A 26,734-nucleotide genomic window follows, 5' to 3' on the forward strand; every position below is an offset into this window, starting at 1 on the left:
AGAGATAATTAGACCATGAGAACTCTTCCTTCATAAATGTATGAAGGGTCTTATAAAAGAATCTTCACAGCTTTCATCTCTCTGCCCTTCCACCTTCTACTGTGTGAGGACTCATCATTTCTCCCCTTTAGAGGATGCAGATATAAGATGCCATCTTGGTAGCAAAGAACAGTCCTTGCTAGACAATAGGGCCTTGTTCTTGGACATCCTATCATCCAGAACTGTGAGAGAATAAGTTTTTGTTCCTTACAAATTACCCAGTCTCAGGTATTTTATCATAGCATTTGAAATAGAGTATGATAGGGGCTGGAGATGTGGCTCAGCGGTAGCGCGCTCGTCTGGCATGCGTGCGGCCCGGGTTCGATCCTCAGCACCACATACCAACAAAGATGTTGTGTCCGCCGAGAACTAAAAAATAAATATTAAAAAAAAGTTCTCTCTCTCTCTCTCTCTCTCTCTCTCTCCTGTCTCACTCTCTCTTAAAAAAAAAGAAATAGAGTATGATAACCTTAAATGTTTAGATTTATTTTTGGACTTTCAATTCTATTCTATCGGTATGTCTATTCATATCGTTTTGGTTAATGCAGCTTTGTAATAAATTTCATAATTGGGAATTGAGTGCTTTACCTTTGTTTTTATTCATTATTGTCTTGGTGATTCAGGGTTCTTTGCATTCCATATGAATTTTGGTATCAGTTTGTTAATCTTCACACACACACACACACACACACACACACACACAATCCATGGGCAGGTGGTTGATGAGGATTGCATTTAATTTGCAGATAAAATTGAAGATGATTACCATTCTAATAATACTAAGTCTTCCAATTTATGAATGCAGGATACCCTTCCATTTATTTAGGTCTTCTTTAATTTCTTTCAATGATGTTTTGTAGCTTACATTATACAGGTCTTGCACTCCTTCTGTTAAATTGACCACTATGTATTTTATCCTTTTTTCTTTTTTATTTCCCTGAGCCTTTTAATCCTTTCCTTTATCATGTTATAAGATTTATGGCTTTCTGATTTTACTTGACATGGCTTGTCACTTTGACCATGCTTCCTCAGAACCATCTTACCAGCAAGTTTGCACAATTCTTGGGGTCCTTGTCAAGATATAAATCTTGTATTTTTGGAGAGTACTCCTAAATTTTGTCCAATCTTCTGTTTTATCTTTTTCGATCAACCATCTTTACAATTTAGTCCCAGGCTTACTCTCCTGTCTCCTTCAGCCTCTTCAGCCTATGCTGGTTAGATCTTTTTGCTCCTTATATAGTGTTATCTGGCAAATGGCCCCAGCTGGGTTGTGCTGTAATTCAACCCCTATTATAGATTTGGTGAATGGGGGGAAGGTGAGGGCAGATCCTGAAGCATCACATGTTGTCTGGTGGGAGAGGAGACTTTGTTTTGTTTTGCAAGCAAGGGGAACATATTTCTTTTAATAGGGAAGGTTGGCTCACATCTGAAGGCTAACAGGATCCAGAGGAATCTGAAAATTTAAGATTTTGAAGAACTTTAACCAAGATATTCCCATACCAGGTGTCAGTCTGATTGTTTACCCCGAAAAGCCCTGTCCTTGGCATAGGAGACCTAATTTGGTTGGTAGTTTAATCTTCTTTGAAACTTGGCTATACTGATTTAGCCTGAGTTTTATCCTCAACTTTCTGTGCCTTTCCCTTGCAGGCTGTTAAGGTTTTTTTTTTTTTTTTTTTTTTTTCATTTTGGGTACCCAGTATTGAGCTCAGGGGCACTCAACCACTGAGCCACATCCCCAGCCCTGTTTTGTAACTTATTTAGAGACAGGGTCTCACTGAGTTGCTTAGCACCTCTTCCTTGCTGAGGCTAGCTTTGAACTCAAGATCCTCCTGCCTCAGCATCCCAAGCTGCTGGGATTACAGGTGTGCACCACCACTGTGAAGATCTCTTTGCACGCTCTCAGGGACCCTCTGGTTTTCACACTTGGCTTTCAATTGCGGCAGTAACTCAGTCTTCTTGTTTCTTTTCCTAGAATTTCAATATAGCTAAACAATAACCATCCAATTCATTGTCCTTATAGTACTATTTCTGCCATATATTGTACCAGTGAATGCATTTTTTTTTCACTGGTTTATCATCCCAATTCGTCACTGGTGAAAGTTTATGTGTTTATTTATTTTGGTACCAGGGATTGAGCCCAGAGGCACTTAATCACTGAACCACATCCCCAGCCCTTTTTATTTTTTATTTTGAGACAGGGTCTCACTAAGTTGCTTAAGGCTTTGCTCAGTTGCTGTGGCTGGGCTTGAACTTGCAATCCTCTTACCTCAGCCTGGAAAGTCACTGTTATTATAGGCAAGCACCACCACTCCCAGCTCATTGTTGAAAGTTTTAAAATATGATTTACCATGGACCAAAGGCTTCCTGTACTCCACTTATCACTAAAAATATGGCTCTGAGTGGTGAGTGATCCAGCTCTGAAACCCCTCTTATATCTGATTTCTCAGTCCTCTTTTGGCTCCAATTGTGGCAGTTTGGGTTTTCTAGGAAGCAGACTGAAAAAGACTTTTGTGTTCAGGATATTTATTTGAAAGGACTATTGGGCACAATACCTTTATTTTGTTTATTTAGTATTTTTACATGGTGCTGGGGATTGAACCCGGTGCCTCATATGTGCTAGGCAAGCATTCTACCACTGAGCCACAACCCTAGCCCTAGAAGAACTATTGGGATCAACATATGTGGATGGGAAGGGAAAGAAGAAAAGAATGGGGCAGAGAGAAAGTGGATTATGAGATGCAGGCTTACAGCCTCAATGAACCCCACACAGGGAGTTCTTGAGTACAAATGGCCCACAACAATATCCCACACAGGGCTAAAATAGCCAAGTCTTTCTATCTTTGCCTTGACCATCATTGGATTTGGGTCACTTAGGAAGGGCACATATTCTTGGCAAGGTTGTTCTCTGTAGGTTAGACAAACCTTGAAGAAAATGATAGCTGACAGCTATGTGCTGACAGCAGTCTTCACAGTTGGGTAACAAGTCCTCCCTTGTAGGGAGACCTGGCCAATACATCTCAATGTCCACCATAAATTTCAGGTCTGCAACTTACTCTCAATTTGTTCAGGTAAAAATTCATTATGCTGGGCTGGAGATAAAGCTTATCTCTTACCTAGCATGTGTGAGGCCCTGGGTTCATTCCCTAGCCTTCAAAAACAAATAAAACAAACAACAACAACTATGAGTACAACTTTTTTTAAAAATATTTTTATTAGAGAGAGAAAATTTTTTAATATTTATTTTTTAGTTTTCGGTGGACACAATATCTTTATATTATTTTTATGTGGTGCTGAGGATCGAACCCAGCACCCCGTGCATGCCAAGTGAGCTACCGCTTGAGCCACATCTCCAGCCCAATGGTACAACTTTTAATAGGTTTAAAATACATGCATTCTAGATAAATAGCTTTTTAGAAAATAAACACCCATCAATTAAATGTGACTAAAGAAACATCTGAATGAGCCTCCTATTACTGATGTTGCTAAAAAGATAAAAATTCATTTGAAAGAGTAATACAGAGTCCTAGAAGAGTTAGTGGGCGATGACTGAAAAGGTGAGTTGAAAATTCACCTTTGTGTATGCAGTACAATTTATAATCCTTCACAATAGGGCAAGAAAGGAAAATGCCTATTTTATCACAGCTAGACCGGTCTTCAACTTCACCTCACCTTAGTCTATGATAGAAATGTCAAGTTTCTTGGGTTACTGTCCGGAGCTGCCACATGGGAACCAAGCACCCCTTAGCCTTGAGCGATGAGAGTGTGGAGATGTGGCAAGTCAGCCATGGGCTGTGTGTGTGTGTGTGTGTGAACTAGGAGCATTGGGCACACAGGGTGGACTGAACCACTTTGCCCCTCTGTTTGGGTGGGCGACATATCCGTCTTTGCTGGCTGGGCCTATGATCTCTGCACGGCACATGAGAAGGGCGTGGCCTTCCTAGATGTCAGTCAAATTTCTGGCAGCTGGGCCTGGGGATGTGGCTCAGCGGTAGCCGCTAGCCTGGCATGCGTGCGGCCCAGGTTCGATCCTCAGCACCACATACCAACAAAGATGTTGTGTCCGCCAAGAACTAAAAAATAAATATTAAAAAAATTCTCTCTCTCTCTCTCTCTCTCTCTCTCTCTTAAAAAAAAAGAATTCATGAGACTAAATAAAAATTGCTGGCAGCAAGATATCAGGAAGATAAGACTCAACCCTCTGAAACTTGACCCCTTCCCTCATTTGAGTGGCTTCTCCCCAATAAAAGGGTTCAGCACGTGCTGTGCTCCTCTCTTTCTTGCCTGCCTTGACCCCCTTGTGGCAGCTGCAGCTGAGGAGTGGTCACTGAACCCAAAGAAAAGGTACTTTCTGTGTCTGTCCTTATTACCCACATTCACTTGGAGTGACCCTGACTGGTTTAGTCCTGTGATTCGATAGTTTATGGTTTTTTTTTTTTTTTTTTTTTTTTCTGGTACTGGGGATTGAACACAGGGGCACTTCACCACTGAGCTACATTCCTACCTTTTAAATTTCTATTTTGAGACAGGGTCTCATGAGGTTGCCCAGGCTGGCCTTGAGCTTGGGATCTTACCTCAGCCTCTGGAGTTACTAGGATCACAGGCATGTACCACTGTGTCTGGCTGGATTACTTTTATTATTTATTTATTTATTTTTTTTTAAAGAGAGAGTGAGAGGGGGGAGAGAGAGAGAGAGAGAATTTTAATATTTATGTTTTAGTTCTCGGCGGACACAACATCTTTGTTGGTATGTGGTGCTGAGGATCGAACCCGGGCCGCGCGCTACCGCTGAGCCACATCTCCAGCCCCTGGATTACTTTTAAAAGTTACTGTTTCCTAACCTTTGTTCCTTTCTTCTCCGAGGCCATTATAGAACTTGGAACCTAGAGATGAGATCTTTCCTCTCAGCTTCCCCATACTGGGATGAAGATGAAGATTATTTAGGAGTAATGTCTGAATCATAGAGGGAGGGAGGGGATAGAAAGAACCATTAAAATGGTTTCCTTTTCATTACATACCCTGCCGAACACCTAAATCATGTTATAAAATTTACCCCCTTTTCCATAAGAATGCTTTGTCTTTCATTTTTCCTTTGGAAGCAGCACCTATAAACCTTTACTGGAGGCTTCTAAAAGTGGGAGAAATATTTCTTTGCTAGAATGGACCCCGGGTTAAATTAAGAGAGTATTCTTCTGCTTCTGTGTAAGTCAACCTGTTCATTATTATACTGTTGTGGGAATGGAGAATTTCCCTCAGTCACTCCAGATCCCTTTTTCACAGTCTCCTGGACTTCCCCTTCTCTCTCTTCTAGGCTGAGACAAGGCACACCTGCTTTCTGCTTTTGCCCCTGGAAGTGACAAGCTTGAGCAAGTTGCAGGTTTCACTATTTGATCACATTTCTTGATGAGAAATGAATAGGCACAGAAACCATGAACTTTACACTTTAAAAAAGTTTTTACCAATTTGCATATTAAACATTGAAAACAATTAAAACTTCCCAACTAAGTTACCATGAAAGTGTGGGGGTGGGGGTGGGGGTGGGGGTGTGACTTGGAATAGTGTATGCAAAGACTAACTATTGAATAAGTAGAGTGAAAGAGGAGAAATCTGGCATAACTTTAGGAATAATGGTTTACACAGACAAGCTTCTATATGGAGACTTTAACAATATCTCTTATTTATATAGTTGTTTAGCATTTTCAGAGTACTTTTCACACATTACCTCACAAAATCCTTAGATGGACACTGCCAGGAAGGTGAGGTAGATGATATTTATACCATTTTAAAGATGAAATTAAATGACTTGTCCAGATTCAAACTACTAATAAGTGGCAGAACTGGGACCAGTACCCAGTTTGCAGACTACTGTTAGTGCCAGGATACCAAATGGATTCTTCTGGTTTCAGAGTGGAGCCCTCAAGGATTACAGCAGGAGGACTTGTCTTATTTAAAACTTTCAGAGACTGTTTGAAAGTGGGCTCATGGAGGAAGACTCATTGGACTGAGATGTCTTTAAGCTCTCCAAAGTAGTAAACACCAAGCCATAGACCAAATAGACATACAATGAAGAAAAGATTAAATTGCACAAAGCTATGTAAGTGAACAGAAATATAGCAAATGAGTTTCATTCAGTAGATGATTTGGGATACTGCATTTAGGTTTGCTAGTCTGAAGTACATTTAATAGAAGGTAAGCTTGGAGCTATGTTTTACTCCAAGAAAGAGAACTTTATCATTAACTGTGTCCTAAAGTTGTACAACCATAAAATGCTAGGCCTCTTTGCTAAGAATGTGGAAAACAGAACAGAAACATTATTTTTTCCTATAAATAACAAATCAGCAATGAAGCTATACTTGGAATCATACATTTAATTCTTCCCAGAAACCTTATGTAAAGATCTAATAGATATACCAGGTCATAGAAAAAGGTAACTAAAATAGATTCCCTAAGAAGCAAGTTACTTTAAAAACTGTATTATATAAGTAAAAATTTGGAGGAAATCTCTACTCACCTCTTTGAAGTTTATGACATAGCAGTCAATTACAATATTCATAAGTACTTAATTTTCAACACACATTTATTGAGAGACCATTACATTTATGCACTATGCGCAACACTAGAGTTACAATTAATGAAACACAGAAGTTCACAATCACTGTCAGAGAATACCAGACTGGTTGAATCATGAGTCCAGCTCAGCTAGGCTATTCTTGTGTTCTGAATGAATTGGCATCTGGTTTATGGTACATAGTCTCTTGGGCTTGGTTTAGTGTGTGCTGGTTGCCAGAGACCAATCAACTCTGATGAAACTGCAGTCAGGTTCTTCAAGCAGCAAATGTGAAGGGTTGGACTTTCCCAGGAGGACAAAATGAAGTTATTACTATGAATAATATTTTTTTTATATTAATGTTTAGTTGTTTACCTAGGGCTTACAGATACCATTCTTCTCTATAGTGTGGGAATTGCTGAGCAGGAAGGTACAGACAGTTCCTGCTTTTGACTGAGTTATGTTCCCAAAAATTGACTTCTTAGTTGTTTAAAAATGAAAATGCATTTTCCCCTGAGACACAATGTTATAAATACTGGTTAGGTTCTCAGGCGAACTCTTGGAAGCCCACTTAGCCCATATGTAGCTTGACCATTAGACTACAAAACTGTAACCTACATTATTTTTATGGGAAAATGTGCCCCAGCAACAGAACGAAGTCTTCTTTCCTCCCCCTCTTCCTAACTCCCTGAGTAAAGAAGCTTGTGTATTTAACACAGGAAGTGGCTCCTGAGTGTGGGCGGTTAGGCTTGCTGGCGGCCTTGGACCCTTATGCACAAGGACAGAGCTATTCTCTTGCTGCTTCTGTCCTCCCAGTGAGGGGAGTGTGGGCACTGGAGATTCTTTTCCTGACCCACCTCCTTCAGGACTAGCAAACTCCTTTGAGGGGGTGGTTCTAGTACCACTGGCTACATACTATCGGGGCCCCTGTGTCAAAAAACAGAAAAAGAAAATACTGCTAAAGGTAATAAAATATAAAGCTATTTTCTTTTCTTCTGAGGTTTCTCTCTAGTTATGGCGCTTTAAATTTGTTCTTGAATGTCATTCTAAGTAAGAAAAAAATTAAATTTAGATTATTAACATGAATTTTATGATGTATATATTGTACAAAGCAAGTTTTCCATAAGAGCATTTAACTCCTCCATGGATTTATCAAAATGATACAATTTTTATCTCATAGTTCAGATGTTCAAATGTATTTTATTCTTGGGGCTAGCGTCATGGCTCAGTATTAGAGCGCTTGCCTAGCACATTTGCGGCACTGGATTGGATGCTCTCAACACCACATAAAGATAAATAAATAAAAAAGGTATCGCGTCCATCTACATCTAAAAAAAAATTAAAAATATTTTGTTCTTACCAGAACAGTACAAACACTGCACAAAACTCACTCAATCATTATTTCACCTCTTGATGCACACATTTTCTATCAATACCCTTAACTTCCCGAAGAAAAAGAAAGGCCTGAAAGGAAATGTCCTCAGTATAGGTGGTTGGCTAACACAAGGAAGTTAACACAAGAAAAACTGTGATAGGGTAACCTAGTCTCTCTCTCTCTCTCTCTCTCTCTCTCTCTCTCTCTCTCTCTTTTTTAGAACACAGAGCCATTGCCTTCTGTATTTGAAACTCAGCTTCCTATGGAAAGCATGGCGTCTCACAGCTGTCAGCAATTCTACTTACTCAGCTGCAGACACTCACCTTATACTTTTATGCTTTCATCTCTCATGCATTGTGAGTCCACCAGAGATCTGTGTTCATGGGGCATGGAGAATGTTATAGTGAACAGAATGGCAAGGAGAAGTGGACACATGTATTGCATTTATCTATTGCATCTGTCTCTTCTCACCTGCATACTCCATTGTCCCATCTGACTTTACTTCACAACACAAGTTCAAAGACAAAATTACTAGGAATGTCAAGGTGGCAATAGTATAGCATCAAACCAAGCATGGGGTCTTTCTAACTATGGGGTCTTTCTGTTTGAGGATATGGGCAGAAAGGGAGAAACTTATGGCACGCTGGGATGGTCATCATAGGCCTACAGCTATTGCCAGGATGGGCAGATGAATCTTAATTCTTCTGAATCCCTGGCCATTTTTCACCCAGGATGATACACCTAAGGGATTGCCAGAGGCAGTGGTAGGTACAGTCAGACTCCAGGGGTGAGTATCAGCCTGTGGGGATGAAGATATCTTCATGTTCTAGTGATAGTAACTACCAGGGGGCAAAATATTTGCCAAATAAAGGTGAAAAATAGGATTTTACACTGTATTAGTAAGTGGAGCACTCCAAATGACTAATATACAGCATGAGTTTGAAGTTTGATAGTAATTAATTTCTTCCCCAAATGATGGGATAGCTTTTTCTAATGGAGTATAGAGGAAGGGCATGACCTTGTGTAGTGAAAGCTGCTTTGTTCTCACAATTCAAAACATTTATCACTTCCTGTACATGGGCTGAGGGGCATCATGTCTATTTTTTACTTTTATTTACAGTAGCCTAATGGCAGAGGCCAGATTGTTCTAAAAAAACTGAGGATAGTAATAGAAATCTTTGTGGTCTCAAGCGGTTCAAGTTTCAATGTAACTATCTCCAGAAATGAGGAGTATCTGTTCTCAAGCTTTTGAATAAGGACAGAGTCCAAGTAAGAAAACCTTTGGATTGAAGTTCTCTCAAGCCAGATAGTGTCATTATCTCAGTGCTCTTCTTAAAAAGTATGTGTCTAGGGACTGGGACTGGGAACATAGCATTCACAAAGACATAGGTTCAACCCCAGCACAACCACCACCACCAAAAAAAAAAAAAAAAAAAAAAAGATGGTTGTAGGGTGAGTGGGATGGTGATGGAGGAGGAAGCTATAATTTATAAACTTATATTACTAATTCAATTTTACCATTTCTACAAATGTGTCCCACTTCCAGAAAACATTGGCTTCCAAGGTACATTGGTGGGGGAGGGATGCTTTCATTATTTAACAATTAGTTTTTAAAACTATCCAGTAGGTAGTTCCCAGTTTATTTAAGTATGTAGTTATATAACCATTATTCAAAATGTATTTAGATTTTTGTTTCATAAATTGATTTTATTAGAAGGAAAGCCAGTTTTTTTCCTAAAAAAAATTAAGATGTTTTTGGAGCTTTTTAATGAAGCTCCATTTATCATAGCCTGAGAAAATGGTAGAATGTTTATGAAGTGGTTACCTGAAACAGGCTAGTTCTTAGGAGCTTGGTAAGTGATACCTATTACCATTCTCCTGAGGTATAAAAACCTGTTTTCCCATCAAGTTAAATTTGGGATCCTTAATTTCATTAGCAGGCATTCATATGATTTGCCTCTCATCAACTTTAGATATAACTTTGATGGATTTTGACAGAAAATATTCTCTTCATAACCAGTTTTTCTTTTTTGTTTTTGATGCTAGGGACTGAACCCAGTGCCTTGTGCATGCTAAGCATACATCCTTCCACTGAGCTACAACCGTAGCCCGATTCTCCAGAATTTTTAACTGCAATGGAGCCTCATTATTTACAGGTTGTTTGCAAATTTGCCTATTGTTGAAATGTATTTATAATTCCAATATCAAAACTCACCGTACTTTTACAGTTATTTTCAGACATGCACAAAGTGGCAAAATATTTGAATCACTCTATATGAAAATTCCCAGCTAAGGTGACACTCCCAAGTCTCATAATATCCTCAAGTAGCCTTTCTGTGGTCTATTCAGTGCTGTGTTTCTCCCATTTTGCTTTTTGTTGGTGATTTTGCTCTTTAAAGTGGTCCCCACAATAGTGAGTTGCTGTCTAGTGTTCCTAAGTGGTAGAAGGCTGTGAAGCATCTTAGGAAGAAAACACATTAGATAGGCTTTGTAGAGCCATGAGTTATAGTGCTGCTGGCTATGAGTTAATATCAATGAATCAACAATTAATATTAAATAAGATATCTTTAAACAGAAATACACATAAAACAAGCCTATATAGACTGACTGACAAAAATGTGACTTGAGGTTTACAGGAACTTTAGCCTGAATTTCTCCTGAGAGCTGTGGTTCTATTCACTAATTCAATGTTCATAGCGACTTTATAGAGCACAACTACAACAAATAAAGAAAATCAGCTGTGATAATCAACTTTTCTTCAGTAGAAAGCTGTTTTGTTTACAAATCAAGATACAATGTATTTTCCTAGAAACCATGTCTAGGAGAGGAGTCATTTTAAATTAAGAACATAAACATAGCCCAGACCTAGTGATGCATGTCTGTAATCCCAGCTACTCAGGAGGCTGAGGCAGGAGGATCACAAGTTCAAAGCCAGTCTTGGCAATTTAGTGAGGCCCTGTCTCCAAAATAAAATAAAAAGGGCTAGGCATTTTGTAGTTCAGAGGTAGAATGGCCCTAGGTTCAATCCCCAGTGAGTCCCTGCCCCCACAAAAAGGTAAATAGAAGCTTCAAGTTGGAGATTAACCTCCTTGGGAATTAACCTCCTTTCTAGCCTCTCTTCTAGCAATTCCTTTTATAGCATCCTTGACAGGTGGCCATTGTTTTTTCTGGTTGAATGCTTCCAGGGGTGTAGTGCTTATTTCATCAGGAAGTCCTGTCCACCTTGGCTCAGTTCCAATATCCAAAATAGTCCTTTTTTAGGCCAAGCCAAAATGTTCCTCTCCAATAGCCCTCCTGATGGTCTCAGATCTGAACTCCAAGCAACATGGCATTAATCTACTCTCTGAATAACAACCCTTAGAAAAATCTCTGCTGGTTAATCAGAGCCAATTCCCACATCTTTTTTCAGAGAATATAGTTTCCACACCCTTCCTGAGTGTCTCTACCTAATGAACACTAGTTTGCTATGTGTGGTAGTTCTTTTTGTGTTTTCTATATTTGAACATGCAAGTGCAGAAATTCTGAGCTGAATAACACAGGTCTGGTACCCCCTATGAAAGGGACACTGTTTTCTATTAACACATTTTGTTACATTTTGTCAGGTTTTGGTGGCTGCTCACACTCTGAATATCTACACTTATTGCCACATTATCAAGTCAAGCCAAATCTCCCAAATCCTGTCTCTTTTCAAATGATTTTTTTCTGAACAAAGATACTGGAATTTGTATTTACTACAGTCAAATGTCATCTTTTTAAAGAGTCCTTACTACACATGAAGATGGATTTTGAGCTAAAATTATTCTGTCATCTACATTTTGTATCTTCCTTAGTTCTAACAAGTATCTTCACACAAAACATTGATAAAAACATTATTGAGGCTAGACAAGTCTACTTTTCTTGAGAACTGTCTCAAGGTTAATATCATGCCATTAATTTGCACTCTTTATTTCAACTAATTTGCACTCATTTATTTTACATGTTAATTTCTCTGCAATAATCTAAACCTACATCTCTCCATTTTATCCACAAAGGTGTCTTGCCTTCCTAAAATGATCAACATCCTGGTTTAATAATGTAGTAATCCTATTAGGAAAGGAAGTGGTATTTCTTTATAATATCTTACTTGAAAAGAATCCATGATAATCTTTTACATTTTCCTAACACGCTGTGTTCAATTATTTATATTAAGAAATTTTCCAGGAATTAATCTATGTTGCTAAAATCTACTTTTCCTCCATTTTGAAAAAGTTAATATTTGGTATTTTATCCTCTTGAATAATCTAATTGGGGAAAGTAGCCTAAAGAGGGAATTTAAACTCAAAGAAATGAATTGGGAGCCACTGTATGACTCAATTTACTTTCAACCCCTTTGAACATTCACCATGTTCATTTCACTCTGCCCCCCAAATGAAATATTTCCCTCTCATTAGAAATGCAACAATCATCTAAATATAATCTCTTTCTCTGCTCTTCACCTCTACACTCTTCTCGTGCTTAAACCAGATTTTTTTTTTTTTAATATTCTTTTAAATTCTTTGGGCTGGGGATACAGCTCAGTTGGTAGAGTGCTCGCCTTGCATGCATAAGGCCCTGGGTTCAATCCCCAGCACCACACACACAAAATTTTTTTTTAGTTGTAGATGGACACAACACCTTATTTTATTTATTTATTTTTTTGTGTGGTACTGAGGATCAAATCAGGTGTCTCACATGTGCTAAGCAAGTGCTCTATCACTGAGCCCCAGGCCCAACCTCCTAAACCAGATTTTGTTTTGGCTTTTGGAGAATAAAGTAAATTGGATTTAGGGCTGAAAAAGACAATGGATTCTCCTATCATCTCTAGGCACCTAGCTCTTGCTTATCCAATTTACCTTTTGCATTAATGTCAGAGGTATCATTTTAAAATATTAGCTGTATCATCTAAATTCCTCTCCTACTGCCTTTAGCATAAATCCAAGTTTTGGCATGGTAATCAAAGCCGTCTCCATCTGGTGCCAACTTGTCTTCATTCCTCCAGGCCTGTCAGACTTTGCCCATTGCTCATGCCTTTGTACATTCTGCTCTTTCATTTGAGAATGTCTTTTTCTTGCTACTACTTGATGGGATCAAACCCAGCTCAAATATGCTCTCTTCCAGTTGATTCTTTTCTGATGTCCCCAGTCCTCATCAATTGTTCCTCCCATTAAAGTTCCAAATGAGCAGGTAGTTTGCATCTCTGCTCAGGAAACTCATTTCATGCTGCCTTGTTGTGTACTTACATCCTCTTTCTCTTGGATTTATTTGTTATCTCCTCCATTTTTCCACTACAACAGTAGTTTTCAAGTTCTTTTAGCAATAGCATAACTCATGGAAATAATAAACAATAAATAGAAATGCATTTTACATTTTGATCCAATCAAAAGTTATATATACCATATATTTTATACTTTTTTCCATCAATGTTAAGTGTTTCCTCCTGGGCTGGGGATGGGGATGTGGCTCAGTGACAGAGTGCTTGCCTGGAAAGCATGAGGCCCTGGGTTCAATCCCTGGCACCAAAAAACAAAAAACAAAAAAGTGTTTCCTCCAGTTCAGTTTAATATCAATAAAGGCAGAATGTAGCAAATGAAGGATCACATTTTGATAAGGTTTTTTGATTTTTTTTTGTTTTTTTGCTTTCAACAGCATATAAAATAATGGTGTCTCGTAATTGATGGCTTTTCAGACTTGTTGAATTGTGAGACATAACTAAAAATTCCACAAATAGTGCTTGCCCTTTTTATTATAGGTGATGCTCTCTGATGTAGTTTTTTGACTCTATTTAGGAAAAATGTAGGTCATGATACACTAAAATGATTTTACTACTTACTAGTGGATTATAATCTGAAGTTTAAAAAAGCTGAAAACTGAACTATTTATACCCACACAATAGGATTAAAAACTAAGACCAACTGCATTAACATTATTTTACAATTCAACTGTTTACAGTTTAATTCCAAGAAATTCTTGCTCAAGAAGATGAAGTTGCAAAAACTGTACTGCAGTTTCAGGAACTTCCTCCAAGTCCATTTATAGGAAGAATACATTACTAATTGAACTCATCAGGGTAAACATCCCCCTCCTTAACAAGATTACTCTATTAGGTTTAACAAACAACTGCTTTTTCTTCTATGCTTGTTTCAAAACTCTCCCTTTCCTCTGTGTACTCATTTTAAACTATTATATCACTTATATAGCATTACTTATTAACCCAGTCTCCATCTGGCCTCCTCATTAAAAGACTGATCTTAAATCAGATCTCCCAAATCTTATAATTATTCCTCTCCTGACACCTTTTTCTCTTTAGAGAGGCTATAGACTGGCAACTTCATGGTCTCCCTTACTGCTATAAACCAAAAGCTTGATTTCATATAACCAACAGGTGATTTTGGTGTTTTTTACTGACAGTCAGTGGTGATACTACTTTATAAACTTTTTTTTTTTTTTTTTTTTTGGCACTCAGAATTGAACCCAGGAGTACTTTACTACCGAGTTACATCACCAGCCCTTTTAATATTTCATTTTGAGACAGGATCTTGCTAAACTGGGAGGCTGGCCTTGAATTTGTAATCTTCCTGCTTCACCTTCCAGAGTTGCTGGGATTATAGCCTTGTGCCACCATGCTGGCTTACATTATAAACAGGGCTTGTTATTTATTTATTGTTGATTATTTATTGTTATTTATTTCCCAGCTAAACTTCGAGGCTGGCCTTGAATTTGTAATCCTCCGGCTTCACCCTCCAGAGTTTCTGGGCTTGTTATTTATTTCCCTGCCTCTGGGTGATCAAATTATTGATGGAAAGGAAGAGGTAGAAGAGTTCCTCAGAGTAGGAGTAAAGAATTTGAGGGAAACAGACACGAGTCATGGGCAAGGAGCTCTTGTTGCAGACTGGCTGCCTCTACACGTTGGAAATTTTGGTGTTTGAACAAACCTCCTCTTTATCTTGGAGTTATTTGTTCATTCCCTCCTCTCCACACCTGGAATTCTGCCGCAGTCTGGCTGGGCACAAAACAACCGAGCCGCCACACAGCCTTGTAGGTTCAAACAGCAACCTTTATTCCTGAACTCTCACTGGCACTCTACACATACTTCCCGGGAACACTCCGGAACACCACGCACGTGGCCTTCTCCCCCGACACACCACACACACCAACCAGAATTCCCTCCTCCGGAAATCCCTCCTCCCGCACTTCCCCAACCAATGGGAACTCTCCGAAAATCCCCAAGAGAACTCCAAAGTAGCAGGCCAAGGCGAACACCAGGGGTTTAATATACAATTGAATACACAGCTTAACATAACCATTATCTCAATGGCTTGCTGGTGTCACCTCTCAACCACTCTGTTCTGGCAAAAATGCCCTGCGTCTTTCCCACTCAGCTATGGCTCTCAGCATCTCCCCCACTTCTGTTTAATTAAACACCAAGCATGTGGTTTAGGGACCAATTCAGATGCTATTGTTTTAAACATAAAAATAGAAAATTGGAGCTGGGGTTGTGGCTTAGTGGTAGAGCGATTGCCTAGCATGTGTGAGGTACTGGGTTCGATCCTCATACAAAACAAATAAATAAAATAAAATAAAGATATTTTAAAAACGAAAACACGCTCATCTGAACTACTTCAAGTCACTACAGGATTTTTTTTAAATTTATTTTTTAGCTGTAGGTGGATACACTGTCTATTTATTTTTATGCAGTGCTGAGGACAGAACCTAGTGCCTCACACGTGTGAGGCGAGCTTTCAACTGAGGCGAGCATTCAATCACTGAGCCACATCACCAGCCCCACTACAGGATCTTTGAAGAGTCTTTGCTTCACTCTTGAAAATGCACATGATAAGAGACTTCTATATGCCTGGTTCTCTTTGGGATGGTGATTATCACTGAAAAAAATATGCTGACCTGAATCTCTAATTTCATAAATCCCTACCTAAATTTCACCTAAGCACTGGAAAGATTCTTTGGACTCAAAATAAGTCATGACAAGAAAAATAAATTTGCTTTTAGTCAAGAAGTGGACACAAAATCTATCTTCCCCACTGCATCTCACAATACATTACTTTCAAATTCAGTCATATTGGCCTTGTCCTGGTTTCTCTAATAAACAAGGTACTCTTCTGTGTCCCAGTGTTCGCTCACACAGTTCACTCAGCAGGAACACCCCTTCCACTTCACCTCCTGTGGTTATATCGATTCATTCAGGATACAGCAGAAAGAACACCCATGGTGACCTCTCCTATAAGCCTTCCTCCAAAATCAGGCAAAATTAAAGACCTTAGGCTGGGTGCGGTGTTGCATGTCAGTAATCTCAAGAGACTCCAGAAACTGAGGAGGGGGATTGCGAGTTTGAAGCCTGTTTCAGCAATTTGGTGAGGCCCTAAGCAATTAAAGAAACCCTGCCTCAAAATTAAAAAAAAAAAAAATTAAAAGTGCTGGGGATGTAGCTTGGTGGTAAAGCTTCCCCCAAACAAAATAAAAGAATATTAAAGACCTTATCTTTTGGCCCCTGGCGTGTTTGCCCTGTACTTGGGCTGTAACCTTCCAGCTACTCCATCTTGAGGTTCAGCTTCTAGCTCCCGGCCCACTGACAGGAGCAAGAGTGAGGCCTCTTCTGATAGCTCAGTGCCTTGCACATAGTAGGTGCTCAGTAATGCTCAGAAGGAGTTAGGTCCCTTTGTGCGTTAGTGCCCAGGCAAGTAGTTTAACAGAGAGATCCAGGACTGTCCTCCTCCCACACAACCTGCGGGCACAGCCCACCCGAAGCTGCTGACTAGCCCGCGTGCTTCTCCAGCCACCCCCGTGGCGCGCAGAGCCCAGTCACGGGCGTTGGAAATTCCGGCTCGTGCAAGCGCGCGGAGCCGGCGGGGGCGGGGGAACCCGTGGAGTGAGCCTGTGACGTGAGGGGGCGTGACACATAGAGGCCCCGCCCCCTCTCCCTCGCCCTCTCTCGCGGGTCGGGGTTACATGGCGGCGACTGCGGCAAAGCGAGAGCCTCGGAGACGCCGCTGCCGCCAGCACAGCCGGAGATCTGAGCCGACACTGGGGACTGTCCGCGGGCCCCGCACTCCCTCGATGAGCCGGAGAAGTCCCGTGAGTGTGTGTGTATGAGTGCGGGGCGCAGCGTGGGGCGGCTCGGGAGGGCGCCGCGGCGGGCCCGGCGGCGGCGGCGGAGCCGGTTCCCTCCTCCATTGTGTGTGACCCTCCGGCGGCCGCCTCTCAACAAAGGCGCTTTTGTTCCGGCTCCCGCCCGCCCGCCCGGGCCTGGCCGCCGCTTCCCCGCGCGGGGCGGCGGGCGACGGGCCGGGGTCCCCGCGTGGGGCTGGCGGCGCGGCCGGCGTGCCCCTCCCACCCGGCACGCCCCTCGCCGGGCGCTTGGCCGGGCCCGGCCGCGCCGCGCCTGCCTTGGGGCCCTGCTCGCTGGCTTTGGTCCGGCCGCCCGCGCCGGGCTCCGCGGGTTCGAAGCCCTGCCGGCTGGCAGACAGGCGGGAGAGCGAGGGGTGGTGGCCCGGAGCGCGGCCCCGGGAGCGTGAGGTGGCGCGGAGTCTCGCCTTCCTGGCACGCTGCCTCTCCAAAGGCTCCCGTATCTCCTCCCCCATCCCGCCCCGGTGACTCGGCCTCAGCTGACTCCGGCCGGGTAAAGTCTCCAGTGGACTCGGCAAATTACGTAGCGCGCACCACTCACCCGGCTCGTCTCGGAGCCCCGAAGTCAGCCCAAGTTTTGAGTCTAGCCTTAAACGAGGTACTGAAAACCCGTCTGAGACGGAATTACTATCCCCCTTCTTTGCTGCTGCCTTTCCTTATCTTTTTTCTGAATGTTAAGTGGTGGTCTGTAAAAGTACCCGAATGGAAAACGTACTTTTGTCAGTTTACTAAAAAGAGCCTCTTCACTTTGCATTTTAATCCGACTTGAGTCCTGTTGAAGAGTCAAGGTGTTTGGTTGCCTTTTGTTCCTTGGCTGGCGTAGGTTCTCCACTGGTTCAGGTGGTATGGGGGAGCTCTGTGCAGCAGGAGCTTTTTGATTTTTCTTTTTCTTTCCTTTTTTTTTTCTTTTCTTTTTTCCTTTTGTCTTATTTGGCTTGCTCACTGGAAAAGATCCAGTGACCGGAACTGGTGAGGTGGAATTAGAAGCCTACTGTATTAGCGGCAAGATTCTTTTTCATTGCTAAAATGCCCTTAAGTCTGTTTCTGTATTAACTATTTTTTTTTAATGGATATAGATGATTTACCCGTGGTGGAAAATTTAATAGGCCGTCGAACGAAGAGTAAAGAGCTTCAGAGTGATTTTCTGATTTTTCTCGCCTGTTTTTTTTTTTTTTTCCTTAAATTTCTGATTGGCCATGCCTTGTTTTTTTTTTTTTTTAAAAAAAAACATTGGAAAACTGAGATGGACAGGATGATCTTATTAAAAGAACGTAGATCTAAACGGTGCCCGATCCTGAAAGGGAACTGCTTCTAGAGTTTTTTCTTAGAAATATCATTTTTTTAATGTTTGAAAAATTATTTTGAATTGGGTGGAAGAAACTTTAGATGCCTTTAGCTAATAGTTGTTCAAACGTATTTATGAAGTGCTTGCTGTGTGCCAAGGAATATGAATATATATATATATATCTTAGATATTTGTTAAACCAGTTAATATAATTGATCTATCGGACTTGTAAAGTTGCTTTTTGGTGTCCTAAGCTCAGTAATTGCAGTCATCTAGGAAATATGCCAGGTTTGAGCAGGACCTATTTTATCAACTAGATTTGACTCTGGGGCACGGGGACATGGAAAATGGAGAACTGTTAAAAAAAACAAAAACAAAATACAAACGTTTTTATATGAGGATGTTTTGGAGTTCAGTTATTTGCAGAAGGGGATTAAAAGTAGTCTGGATACTAATCGTGATTAAAAAAGAATCTGGAGCAGATTGATTTGAGGAACAGTTAATTTTGCAATAGAAAAAGCACACATTCTGATGACAAGTGTTAGCGTTGAAAGTGTTCATTTAAGCATCGTGAGAATTCAAGAATTCGTAACTGACAAAATAGTAAGGTTTGCTGACTCAGAGTATGTTGCTGAAGGGGATGGGGTCTGGTAGGAGGAAGCTTAGAAGTGCTGCTGCAAGTTTTGAGTTGGATGATGACTCATCCTGCCCACGACTGCTACGTGGCCTTTTTTTTTCTTTTTTATACTCTGTTGTTTTTTCTTTTTTAAATGATAGGCTAAAATGTTTCTGCCTATATTATAATTCCCGCTTTCCTCTGAGGAGGAACAGCAATTTCTCTAAAAAAGTAATGGCTTCTTAAATTGCATTTAAAAAGGATAATGCATACCCTACAGGTGGAATTGTATAAACATTTGTTGAGAGGAAAGGTAAAATCAGTCACTGATCAGTTGCTGAAATTAAATGTTTGTTAGTAGTAGTTATTTGACTGCTAGTAAAAGAGATTTGTTACAGGTTATTTATAAAGGACAGATAGTACTTTAGGTTTTAGTAGAAATTGAGCTTATGTTTTCATTAATTGTGTAAAAGTTATCTATAAAATCTAGAAAATTGGTTTAAATAAATGTTGTAAAAGTGTCAACACAGTTACTGTTTAATCAGGTATATCTTCTGAACATGAACATTTTACTCTGTTGAAATTATTAAAACATGATTATACATTATACCTACTGCTTTCTTATCTATATGAATTTTCTCCTTTAATAAAAACAAATTGATGCCAGGGTTGGTTGCACATGCCTGTAATACCAATGATGGGGGAGGCTGAGGCAGGATGATCACAAGTTCAAGACAGCCTCAGCAGCTTAGCAAGGCCCTAAACAATTTAGTGAGAACCTGTCTCAGAATTAAAAAGTACTGGAGATGTAGCTCAGTGATTATGCGCACTGGGTTCAATCCCTATTGTCAATCAATCTTGAAATAGGTGGTAGTGTTATAGGCACTGGTTTTCATTTTTTTTTTTTTTAAGATAAATTGATTATACAGTTCCAACTTTAGGACTTAAATTGAAACTTGGTAATAAGATATATTGATTTTTTAAACAGACAACATTTAGCAAATTGGCTTAAAAATAAGATTGAAGGAAAAATGAAAGGATTGAGCATGGCAGTTTTGAAAGTGAGAGGAAAAAACTCCTGACCCCCACCCCTTAACTTTTCTGTGTATACTGTTTATTTTTTCAGAGTGATTTATTTGAGGAGTTTTGTGAACAAAATGTATTATATATTTGAATTAAGTCCTTGGAGACATTTTGAAATTTTATTACATGCTTTATACAAAGGAATTTTAATAAACTTCAATTCACACTTTAAAAATATCTCCTACTAAAGGAAACAAAAATACAAATACATGAGTACTGAGGATTTTCACAGCATCACATTACTTAGAAGATTTAGAAATTGAACATATATTTTACAGTGTTTGGTTTGGAATATAGATTATTAGTTGTCATGCACAGTTCAGAATTTTTTTGTTTTAATTAGTTATACGTGACAGTAGAATGCACTTATATACTTTGATGTATCATACATAGATGGGATATAATTTCTCATTTTTGTGAGTATACATATTGTAGAATCCCATTGGTCTCAGTTCAGAATTTAAGAACAAACTAGATATCTTAGCCTATCTTCTTCCTCATGTATTGCTTTATGAAATGGTTAGCCTTCTTACTACTGCTGTCCAGTTCCTTGTTTGTATTGCCTATTTGAATCTTGTGTTACTTTAGGGCCCCTGTTAAAGTAGAAAGAAAATATCTCAAAAACAAATTCTGTGTGACCTTGTTGGTTGTGCTCCATCATCTCCCTTAGCCTGTTTTGTGACTCATGACATCACACTGTAGACTGCCTATAGAATGGGCATTTTTATTACTCAGTATTCTGAGACTTTACAAAAACAGTAGTGATGTTAGTGTAGCCAATGACTTTTTCCAGGGAGTTGCTTTTATGTGGACTGAATCCAACATTCTTTTTTTTTTTCTTTCCATAAATTGCATGTTTAGGAAATATAGTATGCCCCTCTGATTGTTGTTGACTGTGTTTTTTTTTTTTTTTTTTTTTTTTAAGTGCTGAGGATTGAACCCAGGGCCTTGTGCATGTGAGGCGAGCACTCTACCAACTGAGCTATATGCCCAGCCCCCTTGACTGTTGTTTTTTTAAAGGATTGTGTCTCTCTTTGTTGCTCTGGCAGGCTCTGACCAGCTGTCCTCAAGTGATCTTCCTACCTCAGCCTTTCTAGTAGTGATAACGTTTTTTTGTTGTTGTTTTGGTGCTGGAGATTTAACCCCAGCCATTTAAGACAGGGTGTCACTAAATTGCTTAGGGTGTTGCCAAGTTGCTGAGGCTAGTCTTGAACTTGATCTTCCTGTCTCAGCCTCCCAAGCTGCTGGGATTATAGGTGTGTTCTAAAAGCATCAACTTTCAGATATGCCTGCTTTTAAAAAATTTTTTTCCACCCCCTCCCCCCACCCAGGGCTTCACACATGCTAGGCAATCACAATACACTGAGCTATGTAACCCTAATGGTTTAAAATTTTTTTTGAGTTAGGATCTTGCTAAGTTACCCAAGCACTACTAGTTGTGTCAGCCTTCTATATCCATTTTTAAAAAAAGTTGTATAGAGATTGAATCTTTGTATAGCAAATAACATTTTCCTGTTGATTTTCATCTAAATGTAGTTTTTTTTCTTTTTTAAACAAACAAACAAACAAAAATGTTAGAATCCCACCTTTGACTTCAGGGAAGACCTCTCTGCTTCTGCAGAGAATGAAAATTTATGTGCATTTAATTCTGTACAGTACTATAACTATAAAATGTTAGTGTTTGAGAAGGGTCATAGATGTTATTTTACTCCAGATACATCATTTGACAGTTAAGGAAACTGAATCCCAGAGAGATCAAAGACTTTGGCACTAGTGTGTGATTCCTGGACCAACAGTATTGTCATTACTGGGGAACTTGTTAGAGGCGAAGAATCTTGACTTTATCTCAAGTATAGAAACTACATTTTAACAAGACTTCCCAGTGATTCAAATGCATACATATTCAGTTCAAAAAGCATTGCTATGGGCTGGGGTTCAGGCTCAGGCTCAGGCTCAGGCTCAGTCTCAGTGGTAGAGGCTTACCTAGCAAGTGTGAAGCACTGGATAGGATCCTTAGCATCACATAAAGTCAAACAAATAAAATAAAGTCATGCCTAAAAAAAAAAAAAAAAAAAAAAAAAGAAGCAGAAGAAGAAGCATCACTAAGTGATGTCAGACATGAATTTTTCGACTGGTTTGGAAAACCCACGTCTTGTGATATACTCTCTTTGGTGGCCCTTCTGAAAAAAAGTCAATGGAAAGTTGAGTAATTGCTGTCCAATAGAAGTTTATGTGGTGGTGGAAAGTTCTATTCTGTGCTGTCCAGTGAGACAGTCATTAGCCATATGTGTCTGTTGAGTATTTAACAAGTGACTGGTGTGCCTGAGGAATTTAATTTTTAACTGAAATTTAATTAATATATATTTACTATTTTTGGTTCCAGGGATTGAACCCAGGACACTTTACCACTGAGCCACATCCCCAGTCCCTTTTTATATTTTATATAGAGACAGAGTCTCTCTGAGTTGCTTAGGCCCTCAGCCTCTGGAGCCTCTGGAATTACAGGTGTGGGCCACCATGCCTGGCTAATTAATATATATTTAAATAGCTGTCTGTAGTTAGTGGCTGTCTTAATGGACAATTCAGATCTAGATGATCTTTGCCCACACCAAATTTGAAATTGTCTAAGTTGTAATTTAATAACTAATTGTAATCAGTTTAATAATTTTCCCGTCTTAATGTACAAATTGAGAGAGATGTAGGTTTTTTACTTTTTAAAATATGCCTGAATTCCAGCCACTCAGGAGGCTGAGGCAGGAGGATTTTGGGTTTAGAGTTAGCCTCAGCAACAGTGAGATGCTAAGCAACTTAGCAGACCCTGTCTCTAAATAAAATACAAAAAAGGGCTGGGGATGTGGCTCAGTGGTTAAGTGCCCCTGAGTTCAATCCCAAGTACCAAAAAAGAAAAAAAAAAAAAGCCTGGATATTATTTTAGACTTTTTAATTTAATTTAATTTTTTATTTCTGTGGTTCTGGGATTGAAACCAGGAGTGCTCTATCATGGTCTGCATTCCCAGCACTTTTTATTTTTTACTTTGAGTCAGGGTCTTGCTCAGTTGCCCAGCAGACCTAGAACTTTTGATCCTCCTGCTTCAACCACCTGTTCTTGGGATTACAGATGTGCTGTTCACATCCTGGATATTATTTTAAATCTGTTGTAAAGCAATATCAATGTCCTAATTGGTACTCCTCTTCAATAAAGTAGTTAAGTTGTAAGAATGCACATTTCCTCCTGTTTGCCCAATAAAGTTATTTTTATTGGATTAAAAATTAAAAAGTAACTTTCAAGTGAGTTTTCCTTACTTATCTTGTGGGTAAGTAGCACTGATAGTTTTTGTCTCTGACCTAGTATTTCCAGGCTTGTTAGCATTTGTTGATAACTGTCGGACTAATCTGACATTTTTTTTTTAAAGTTATTTCCAGATACAGAAATGGAGTGGTTTTTAACCTCCCACCTCATACTGTGGGAAGATTGTGACTCTATAGTCAGACTGGCATATGTCCAAATCCTGGCATTTACTGTATATGTGACTCATGAAGTTGCTTCACTTCTTGAAACATCAGTGTTTGTAAAATGAGACTTAATGAGGTTTTGGTTAGGAGTAACAAGAAATAGCGCATCACTTAGAAAATGACTGGCATCTAATAGATTCTTGATAAAATATATTTTATCTTCCCTCCTCCTCCCGCTTGGCTTTTATAGTTTTCTGTAACTTGAAAATCTTAGTCTTGAGTTTAAGATTCTGTATGGTTTAGATGTGAGGTGTACCCTAGAAGCTCACGTGTGAGACAGTGCAAGAAAGTTTAGAGGTAAAATGATTGAGTTTTGAGAGCCTTAACATAATTAGTGTGTTAATCCACTGATAGGGATTAATTTTAGGCAGAATAGGTGTGACTGGAAGAGGTAGGTTGTTTCAGTGGTGAGGCTTCTTTGCTTTCTGGTTGTCCTGTTCTGAATCCTTTTCTCCTCCACACCTTTTATGGTGTTTTGCTTACCTTGGGCCTAGGGAAGTGGAGTCCGCTATGAACTGAGACCTCTGAATCTGTGAGTGACACACTTTTCCTTCTGAAATTGTTCTTGTCAGGTCTTTTGGTCAGAGCAGCAAAAAAGTTAATTAAAACAGATTTTTACCATGCTTAATCCACCTTTTGATTTTAAGTCTTGTTGGTTACTGTAATTTTATGTCTTGCTTTGTTCTTGTTGTATTCCTTATAGATTTCTCTATAAATGTGGATTCCTTCCCTTGGATTCTTTTTTTTTAGAGAGAGGAGAGAGAATTTTTTAATATTTATTCTTCAGTTTTCGGTGGACATACATCTTTATTTTATGTGGTGCTGAGGATCAAACCCAGCGCCCTGCGCATGTCAGGCGAGCGCCTTACCGCTTGAGCCACATCCCCGGCCCCTACCTTGAATTCTTAAGGACTGCTTTCTTGCCTGCATCATGAGTTTTCCCCTTTCTGTTGGATCATTTTCATTATTATGCAAATATGGTCTAGAGTGATATTGTTCAATATGGTAGCCACTGGCTACATGTAGGTATTTTAATGGAAAACATTTTTTGTGTGTGTGCTGGGGATTGAACCCAGAGCCCTACACATGATAAGCATGTACTTTACAAACTGAGCTACCTCCTTTAGGCAAAAATTAATGAAAAAAAAAAAAAAACTCCTCTTTTTAGCTATTCAGTAGCCATATGTGGCTAATGGCTACCCTCTTGAGCAGCATAGGTATAAAACATCTCTATATTCATAGAAAGTACTATTGGATAGAGCAGCTCTAGTGAGGCTTCCTTCTTTATAATTTCTCCCTCATTCTATATAATTTTGTAGCTACAGCCTCATTTTTTATTTTCTTCCAAGCAAGAAAAAAATTGTTTTTTTTTTTGGGTTGTGCTAGGAATTAGACATAGGGCTTCACACATGCTAGGCAAGGGCTCTACCTCTGAGTCACATCCCCAAGCAGATTTTCAAGAGTTGTACTTATGTGCTTCCTCCACTTCCCTTTGCTTCCATCATCACATCTCTGAAATTGCTCTAACCAAGATTACCAGAGGCTTAGTTACCAAATTTATCTGTAGTATCTTATAGCAGCATTCAATGTAGCTGACCACTGTTTTCTGCTTATTTTCCTGTTTCTCTTAGCTTACAAGACGTGTTCTTATTTTCTTCCTAGCTCACACCTCTTTATTTATTTATTTATTTAAAAAGTTTTTTTTTATCAAGCACAGAATTTTTATTTATTGTGGTAAATCAATTAAAAAAAGATATACTGCTTAACAAATTTTAAGTAACCAATATATTATCATTGACCATAGATACAGTGTTGTATGACAGCTCTCTAGAGGTAAAAGTTTTGTTTTAATTAGTTATGCACGTCAGTTCAATGATCTTGACCTTTTTATATTTTTGAAGGCTTCTCTCTACCTGCTTCTAAGTTTTAGCATATTCAAGGGCTAGGTTCTAGATTCCCTTCCCTTCTTCTTTCTAAATTCTTCCCCTTGGTGGTCTCATTTAACTCATTGCTTTAAATACCAGCCACATGTGGATAATCCCCAAATTTATGTTTCTTGTCTGAGCTCTATAGACACATTATCTAGCTGACTGCTTGACATTATCACTTAGTTTACCTAAGTAAGCGGTTATCTAAATGGATCTAACCTGTTCACAGTAGTAGTCCGCCCATATTGTTCTTCTCTTCCAGTCTTCCCCATATCGGTAAATGGGATCTTGGTGTTATCCTTGATCTCTGTCTTTCCCTTGTCCTCGTGTGTTCTCTAGGTTTCTAAAATATCATTTGAATCTGTTTGTATTCAGTGATCTATTTTATATCTGCATTTCTACCACCCTGATCTTAGGCATTATCATGTCAAAGTAGCCTTTAATTTATTTTTATGTTTTATTTCTACCTTCATCTATCCATTTCTAGTAGCATCTTTTAAAATATAGTCATGTTAATTGCCTGCTTAAAATCCTTCAAAAAAATTTTTTTTTTGCTCTTTTAAAATGCAGAGTCCTGCTTCATGCATTTCTTCTTACCTATCCAGTCTCATTTCTGCCTCTGTTCCTTTTCCCCTTGTTCTGTGTCTTGTGGCTACATTGGCATCTTTTCTTTTACTCCACTCTGCCAAGTTTTGTTTTGCCTTAGGTGGTTGTTTTAGTGTTCTCTGTTTGAAATGCTCTTTTCCATCTCTTAGCAATGCTGGTACCTTCTTATCTTTCAGGTATTAGCTCTTCAAATGACCATTTTCCAAGTACCCAAGAATAGCACTTGGCCAAATCTGAAGTTAGGTTTTTTTCTGATTTATTTGTTTGTCATTCTTTCCTTACTAGAATGCAAACTCTGTGGAAGTGGAAGAACCTTACCTGTATTATTCCTCACTATATCATCGTACTGTCTGGCACATGTTAAGTGCTCAATAAAATTTTGAGACTATAAAGTGTTTGATTTCTTTAAACTTCTAAAGTGAAAGGAACATTAAAAATTGTATTGTATTCAGGGCTGGAGTTGTGTGGCTCAGAGGTAGAGCATTTACCTGACATGTGTGAGGCCCTGGGTTCGATCCTCAGCACCACATATAAATAAACAAATTAAGTAAAAGATCCATTTGTAACTAAAAAATATTTTTAAAAAGTT

The 26,734-nt window shown here is 39.3% G+C and overlaps 1 protein-coding gene across 3 annotated transcripts in view; it reads left to right on the top strand.

Annotated features, from left to right (window-relative positions):
* The first annotated feature begins 16,903 nt into the window (after positions 1-16,903).
* Positions 16,904-26,734, top strand: part of Mapk6 (mitogen-activated protein kinase 6) — a 34,204-nt gene continuing 24,373 nt past the window's right edge. For 2 of the 3 annotated variants that reach the window (XM_026391324.2, XM_026391344.2), the window contains exon 1: positions 16,904-17,063. The gene's annotated coding sequence lies outside the window, so the exon portion shown is untranslated. Of the gene's footprint in view, positions 17,064-17,626; positions 17,713-26,734 lie in introns of those variants that run through there. The other variant, XM_026391334.2, reaches the window with a different exon arrangement.

The sequence above is a fragment of the Urocitellus parryii genome, chromosome 6 (assembly GCF_045843805.1).
Source record: "Urocitellus parryii isolate mUroPar1 chromosome 6, mUroPar1.hap1, whole genome shotgun sequence".
In the NCBI taxonomy this organism is placed as follows: domain Eukaryota; kingdom Metazoa; phylum Chordata; class Mammalia; order Rodentia; family Sciuridae; genus Urocitellus; species Urocitellus parryii.